This window comes from Alexandromys fortis, unplaced genomic scaffold (genome assembly GCF_014885135.2).
Source record: "Alexandromys fortis isolate MF-2015 unplaced genomic scaffold, M_Fortis_MF-2015_v1.1 scaffold_247, whole genome shotgun sequence".
Classification (NCBI taxonomy): domain Eukaryota; kingdom Metazoa; phylum Chordata; class Mammalia; order Rodentia; family Cricetidae; genus Alexandromys; species Alexandromys fortis.
In genome coordinates, this window is record NW_026068179.1 from 855,896 (window position 1) to 862,669 (window position 6,774).

The following is a 6,774-nucleotide window of genomic DNA, read 5'->3' on the forward strand; positions in this document are numbered from 1 at the left end:
ATCTGAATAAAGTAAAACCACATAAAGAAAAATAAATGAATTAAAATATAGTTATATCAGTTCCTCCTTCCATGTCCTCACTCTAATTCCTCTCATGTCCTCCATTCACTTCACCTCAAATCGATAGTCTTTTTTATATAATTATCTTTACATATATATATAATATATAAATATAACATTGTAAGTTTGTTTAATGTGTGTATATGCAAATTCAGGGATGGCCACTTTGTGTTGGATAAGCAATTAGGGAGCTCAACACTAGGAAAGACTAATTCTCCTCTGAGCAGTCATTAATTTCCTGTAGCTCTTCATATATAGGTAGAGCCTGTGAGATTCCCCATTCCAAATTAGCATGTCTATTTTTAATATCATTAATATGTGTATTCACTTATTGGTCATAAAAATATTAAATACCCATGTATCAGGACCTTAAGAGACAGGGGTAAATCATGTTTTCCTTACCCAAAGGAATTCTCTGCTATTCTTTTTCCTACTACTCTTTATGGTGTATTGTTTTGGATATAATCAGAAACAATTAAAAAAAAAAAACAGAATACAACATTTTAATGTGTAGTAAGAGAATTCATGGTTAGTCCTTTAATAAGACATAGAAAAGTGTCACCTAATTAGAGAGTATAATTCTTACTTGGCTTGAATAGGTCTTTTCACACAGGTAAAATGGGATAGAACACCCTTGAACTAAAAAAATAGGTTGGTTAGGTTACCGATGCAAGGACCATATAGCAATGAATGACACTGTAAAATTCAGACTTTACTTTTGCTTTTGCCCTTGATGCCAAAAAAGGGAAAAGTGATTCCTAGGCAGGCAGGCCTAGGCTGAAGCTGCAGTATTCATTTGCGTAAGTATAAGTCAAAGTGGCAGCTCCAGTTTCTTGTCCTTCACATGGTCTTTGCATGGTTGTGCAGTAGTAATCCATTTCTCACACTCTGGAGAAGCGTTGCAACGTGAAATCCCCTTCACAATTCATTTTGAGGATGACATTGACCAGTGAGGTATCAGTGGAAAAATTTGTTTGTGGGCAGACTAGAAAAGTTGCCAGCTCCTTCAACAATTTTCTGTGCTGAAAGGCAATGTGGTGGGATCATTATAGAACAGCCCAATGGCATCTGCCTAGTGAGGACTGTAAAACGCTGGAGAAAATCTACTAAAGGATGATTGAACATTTAAAAGTTCCTTTTATTTATTTATTTATTTGTTTGTTTATTTATTTATTAAAGATTTCTGTCTCTTCCCCCTAGCCGCCTCCCCTTTCCCTCCCCCTCCCCCAATCAAGTACCCCTCCCTCGTCAGTCCAAAGAGCAATCAGGGTTCCCTGCCCTGTGGGAAGTCCGAGGACCACCCACCTCCATCCAGGTCTAGTAAGGTGAGCATCCAAACTACCTAGGCTCCCACAAAACCAATAGGTGCAGTAGGATCAAAAACCTATTGCCACTTTACAACCAGAAAGTTGTTCTACCAAGGAAGAAAGGTAATTGTCTTTTCACCAGGCTCATATACTATCATGACCATCAGGATAAAGGACTGCAGAATTACTAGTTTGGCACGTTAGTGATAAAGTGAAGCTAATAGAAAGCTTAACACAGTCCCAAAACATGTCAAATATCTAGGAGTATGTGTGAGAATTCTTTTGTCACCCAACACTAATTAATCAAAACAGTCTCAAAATCCTAATAAGCACTATTCCTTCAATAATGCTGTCTGGATATCGGGGAGCTGGTCTGCACTTGGTTAATGTGTTTTTGTTTTATATACCACTATTTTCAGTTATATATGTTGAATTTCATATATATACACAAAAAAGAAAAACTGAAGATTTGTTTTTAGTATTTGATCATTTTATAAGTGTATATAATAATTTTTAGTTGTTTAACCCTACTATCCTCTCTCAGCCCCTCTCCCCTTTCCACTAAATCCTATTCCTAAAAGTTCTCCATTCTATTGTCTTTACTTGTGACCCATAAAGTTAAATAGGAGGTACTTGCATGTACATGAATGTGAGGATATTTATTGGAACATGAACAACTTTTCAGTGGCTATATAACTGGAAAAAATGATAGTCCACCTCCAGCCATTCGGGGTCAGTGGTCCCTCATATACCCTTTTTGCCACCAATGATTATATTAGGATTATTATTATTATGATAAAATACCATGATCAAAATCAACTTTGGAGGAAAGTGCTTATTTTTATCTTACAGGTTCACAAAACAGCCCATCTCAAGGGAAGTCAGAGCAGGAACTCAAACAGGGCAGGAACCTTGAAGAAAGAACTAAAGTAGCAGTCATGGAAGAATTATGCTTCCTGGCCTCCTTCTCTCCCCCGCTTTGTTCACCTTTCTTTCTTTCTTTCTTTTTTTCTTTCTCTCTCTCTCTCTCTCTCTCTCTCTCTCTCTCTCTCTCTCTCTCTCTCTCTCTCTCTCTCTCTCTCTCTTCCATGGTAGTATGCCTGCTGGCATTGTCCTTGTTCAGCTTTTGTTTTTTGTTTTGTTTTGTTTTTAAAGGCTAGGTTTCTCTGTAGCTTTGGAACCTTTCCTGGAGCTCACCTTGTAGACAAGGCTAGCCTTAAACTCATAGAGATCTCTCAGCCCCTCTTCTTCCATGTTCCCTGAGACTTAGGTGCAGGAATATTTTGGTTTTTGATCAGTTGTGGTTTTCAATAATGGTCCCATTTTCTGCAAAGAGAAGTTTCCTTGATGACGGGTGGGAGCTATATTTACCTGTGAGTATAAGGATAAATACTTAGAATACAGTTAGAAATTATGTTCTAGTTAAGGTTCAGTTGTAGGTTCTCTTCGAAGATTTATGCCACCACTATTCCTGGGTAGTTAGCCAGTTTTCAAGTACCAGGCATGATTTCTTTCCTATTGAATGGGCTGTAAGTTCAACATGAAAACTCCTAGTTATTGCCAAGATACAAGTGCTAGTATTACACCTAAAGGAAAATCTTGCTAGTCCCGTCTGCCCAACCTTCAAAGCTCTACCATGCTCTTGTAGGATACTGTTGTCAGGCTGTTGCCCTGTGCCATTCAGCTGCACAAGTTTGAAACATGGCAACTTTGAAAGATATTACCAGGAGACCTAAGTCCATCAAAAAAATCCAGAAAATTACCAGGTCTATGAAGATGGTTGCAGCTGCAAAATATGCCAGGGCTGAGTGGTAGCTGAGGCCAGCTTGAGGGTATGGAACCTTGGCTCTTTATGAAAAGGCTGATATTAAATTACCTGAGAACAAGAACAAACACCTCCTTTTTTGGTGTGTCCTCAGATCAAGGGATTTGTAGTGCTATTCATTCCTCAGTGGCCAAATAGATGAAGAATGAGGAAACTACCCTCACCGCAGCTGGGAAAGAAGTTCTAATTGTGGGAATTGGTAACAAAATCAATGACATACTTTATAGGACGCACTCTGACCAGTTTTTGGTGTCAAAGTTGTGGGACAGAAGTCCCCTGGAGATGCATCAGGCATTGCCTTTGAACTGTTAAATTCTGGATATGAATTTGATGAAGACCCTATCATTTTTAATCAGTTCAAGTCTGCACTCTCCAACAAGATATAAGAGAAGTCCACCTTCTTTCTCAATAACATTACAGCTGCTGAGAGCATGAGCCTTACAGCAATGCTGATGCGCTGCAGAATTCCCAGGAATACAATCTGGCTAACATCATCTATTACTCCCTGAAGGAGTCCTCCACCAGTAAGAAACATTTCAGAATGACAGCTATGGGCAATGCCTGCAAGAATGTTTCTGATATGATTGACAAGTTGACTTGATGTTCAACTGCATCCATTAAGATGTCATCACAAAGGAGTTGATTAAAATCATACCTGGGGCTGCAGCTCTGGATTAATGAAAATCAAGTTGTACCCACAAATAATAGGTAAAGGAAAAGAGCAAGCTGGTTTTAACTGGTTGCTGTCTTTGTCAGAAGAACCTTGGTCCACTGAGTTATAAATACACCAAGATCTTTTTAAATTATCTTACAATAAACAAATTACAATAAGAAAGAAAAGAAAATCTTGCTGTGTTGACAATAGTTATGGACCATGATCATCATAGCTAGGTAGAACTCTATTGCTGTTTTTAATTTGAGGTTTGCATTGCAATTTGTGACAACATGAAAGCTAGTCCTTATGGAGGTGGGAGATTTGGGGTTAGATCCAGGAAAAATCATCTAAGACTTATATCTCACATGTTTGATAACTTCAGCAATGGGGTTTTGTCTTCAACTTATAGGAGGTAACCAGGAGCAACAACAATCATCTATATTGTTTAGAGAGACTCTTTTACTGCCATTACCATCAAGAGTAGGTTCTCACACCTGATTCTGTTAGTTTATGGCTTTTGGCAGAAACATTATCACTCCAAGTGGCATAACTTCACTGCATATACATCATATACATACATATATATGTGTGTGTATGTGCATACACTCATATGTTTTAGATATAATTTTATGTAGATATAACATAATATGATTCCCTTTTCAAACATTGGAATTATCTATCCCTACTCTGGCTCATTATGTAGTATTTTCCCTTCTCCCTTTTTACCAGGACACAGGTGATATGATGGAGAAAAAAAAAAACCTTCACATCTCTTAATGTACAAATAATATATTCCTTTCTATGAATATATCACATTAGCAAATTAATGGATTCAATTAATAGTGTTCTGTCCCTACTGCAGGATGATAAATGAAAAATAATGCTGCAGACATTTGTGCTCCAGTTATTTTAACATCTTTTGCATCCAAAGAGAATTTCAGGTTGTCATGGTAATTCTGATATGCTTTTGTGGATAACTGCCATATTGATTTTCTATCAGCACTGACTGAATGTTTCAGCAGTGTACTCATGTCTTCAACATTGCACTTCACTTTCGCTTTAAGTGTATTCCTTCTGATGGGTGGTATATTATGTGGATTTCATTTGCATCTTAAGTTGGTATACATGAATTTGAAGAAACACTTATTTAACTCTTTAGCTACTCTTAGCCAAGTTGTTTCTGTTTATTGTGGCTGTTTAGCTGTAGGTTGTTCGTTGTACATTTCTATTTTAAGCTTTTATCAGATGAATGGTTTGCAAATAATGTTTTAGGCTACATTGATGTATAGATATTTTCCATTTTATACATAACCCAGATCATTTGTTTGTTCTTGACTATACTTTTGGTATCATATTCAAACAAATATAACTTCTTTTATATTATTGGCATATGTAGTCCTGCATGAGAGTAGAGTTGCTGTTTCTCATGAATTTTAATATATAATTTTTAGAAAACAGGAGAGTTTCTCTGTGTAGCCCTGACCAGCTGTGTACTTGGGATCCTGCTTCACCAACTTTCCGAATGCTGGAATTATGGACATGTCCTACTATGTTCAGAAAAATGTGTATCACTTTAACCATCCTCAAAGTATTTTCCACTTTTATTCATAATTTCTCCATTTACTCAATTTTAAAAAGAATATTTAAAAAGTGTCATGTTTGTGAATTTTACTAAGTTCCTGATGCTAATGTTTTCTAGTTTCTTTCCCTTTAAGCCAATGGAAATATTTCACATAATTTCAACTTTTTAGTGTAAAAGTAATTGTTTCATGACCAATTATATGGAGTATGGGAATAATTCTTTTATGTACATATAAGAAGAATTTGTATCTTGTTTAGAAGTAAAGTGTCATATATGCAAGACAGTAACAAAACTTTTTCAGATATAAGCAACATAAGATATTTTTATTTGCTAATTTTATTTCATCTTTTCCATATTTGCATAAATATAAACCACTATTGAATCATCTTACTGCCAAGTAAGATAATTTCAAAGCACCTATGGACATTTTACTGCACAAGTTTTCCTTTTAATATTTTTTTATATTTGCTATCTGCGCACACAGCACTGACAGACACCATCAAAAGCAACTGTGAATTTTTCTCTAGTAAATGAAATAATTGGAGACCTTTCATAAGTCAGGTCTCCAATTATTTTATTTCTTGTGTTTTCAATTAGCTTTCATCTAGACTTCTTTGTTTAGGTCCTTCTCATTTCTCAGGCTTCTCAGTTTCCCTAATTTCTTTCTCCTCAATTCATGGACAAAGTCTTCTAGCTCTGCTTGAACTCTTCACTATGATTTTAGAGAGTAGAATATGGTTTTAGGTAGGAAAGCAATGGCATCTAAGGATGTGTCTCATTTATTTTCCTCATGTAATTCGTTGTTAATGTGAAAAGATAGTTACAACTGAGTACTGTTTAATGATAGGGATAAATTTTGAGAAACATATTATTAGGCAAGGTAGGATTTTTTAAGTGTTCAAACATGATAAGAAATGTCTATCCAAACTAAGACAAGTACATTGCCACTAGGTATTATAGTCTTAAGAGAATACCAGTATATCATGTTATATGATCAACTAAAACACCATTATGCAGCACATGGCTAATTTAATATATTCAGTTCTCTTTATTCTCATTAGAAAAACAAATTTCAATGCCAGAATTTATCTCATTATATTCAGAAATAAGAAAAATGCTATCTGCTTTCTGTTTGCACATATGATAGTGTAATATAAAAGCTAATCCAATGTGCAAAAATTGAGAAGACTTTTGGGCATTTAGGACATATCAGTTAATTTCAATATAATTGTGACCCAAGCCTAAACTTATCTGTTAATAACCTATTCATTTGGCAAGATATTCTTTTTGCTTCACATGAATTTTCTGCATTATTAAAACATATATATCATATATATATATGTAT

The 6,774-nt window shown here is 35.5% G+C and overlaps 1 pseudogene; it reads left to right on the forward strand.

The window, feature by feature from the left end:
- The first annotated feature begins 3,062 nt into the window (after positions 1-3,062).
- Positions 3,063-3,870, forward strand: LOC126492588 (ATP synthase subunit gamma, mitochondrial-like; annotated as a pseudogene).
- The last annotated feature ends 2,904 nt before the right edge of the window (positions 3,871-6,774 follow it).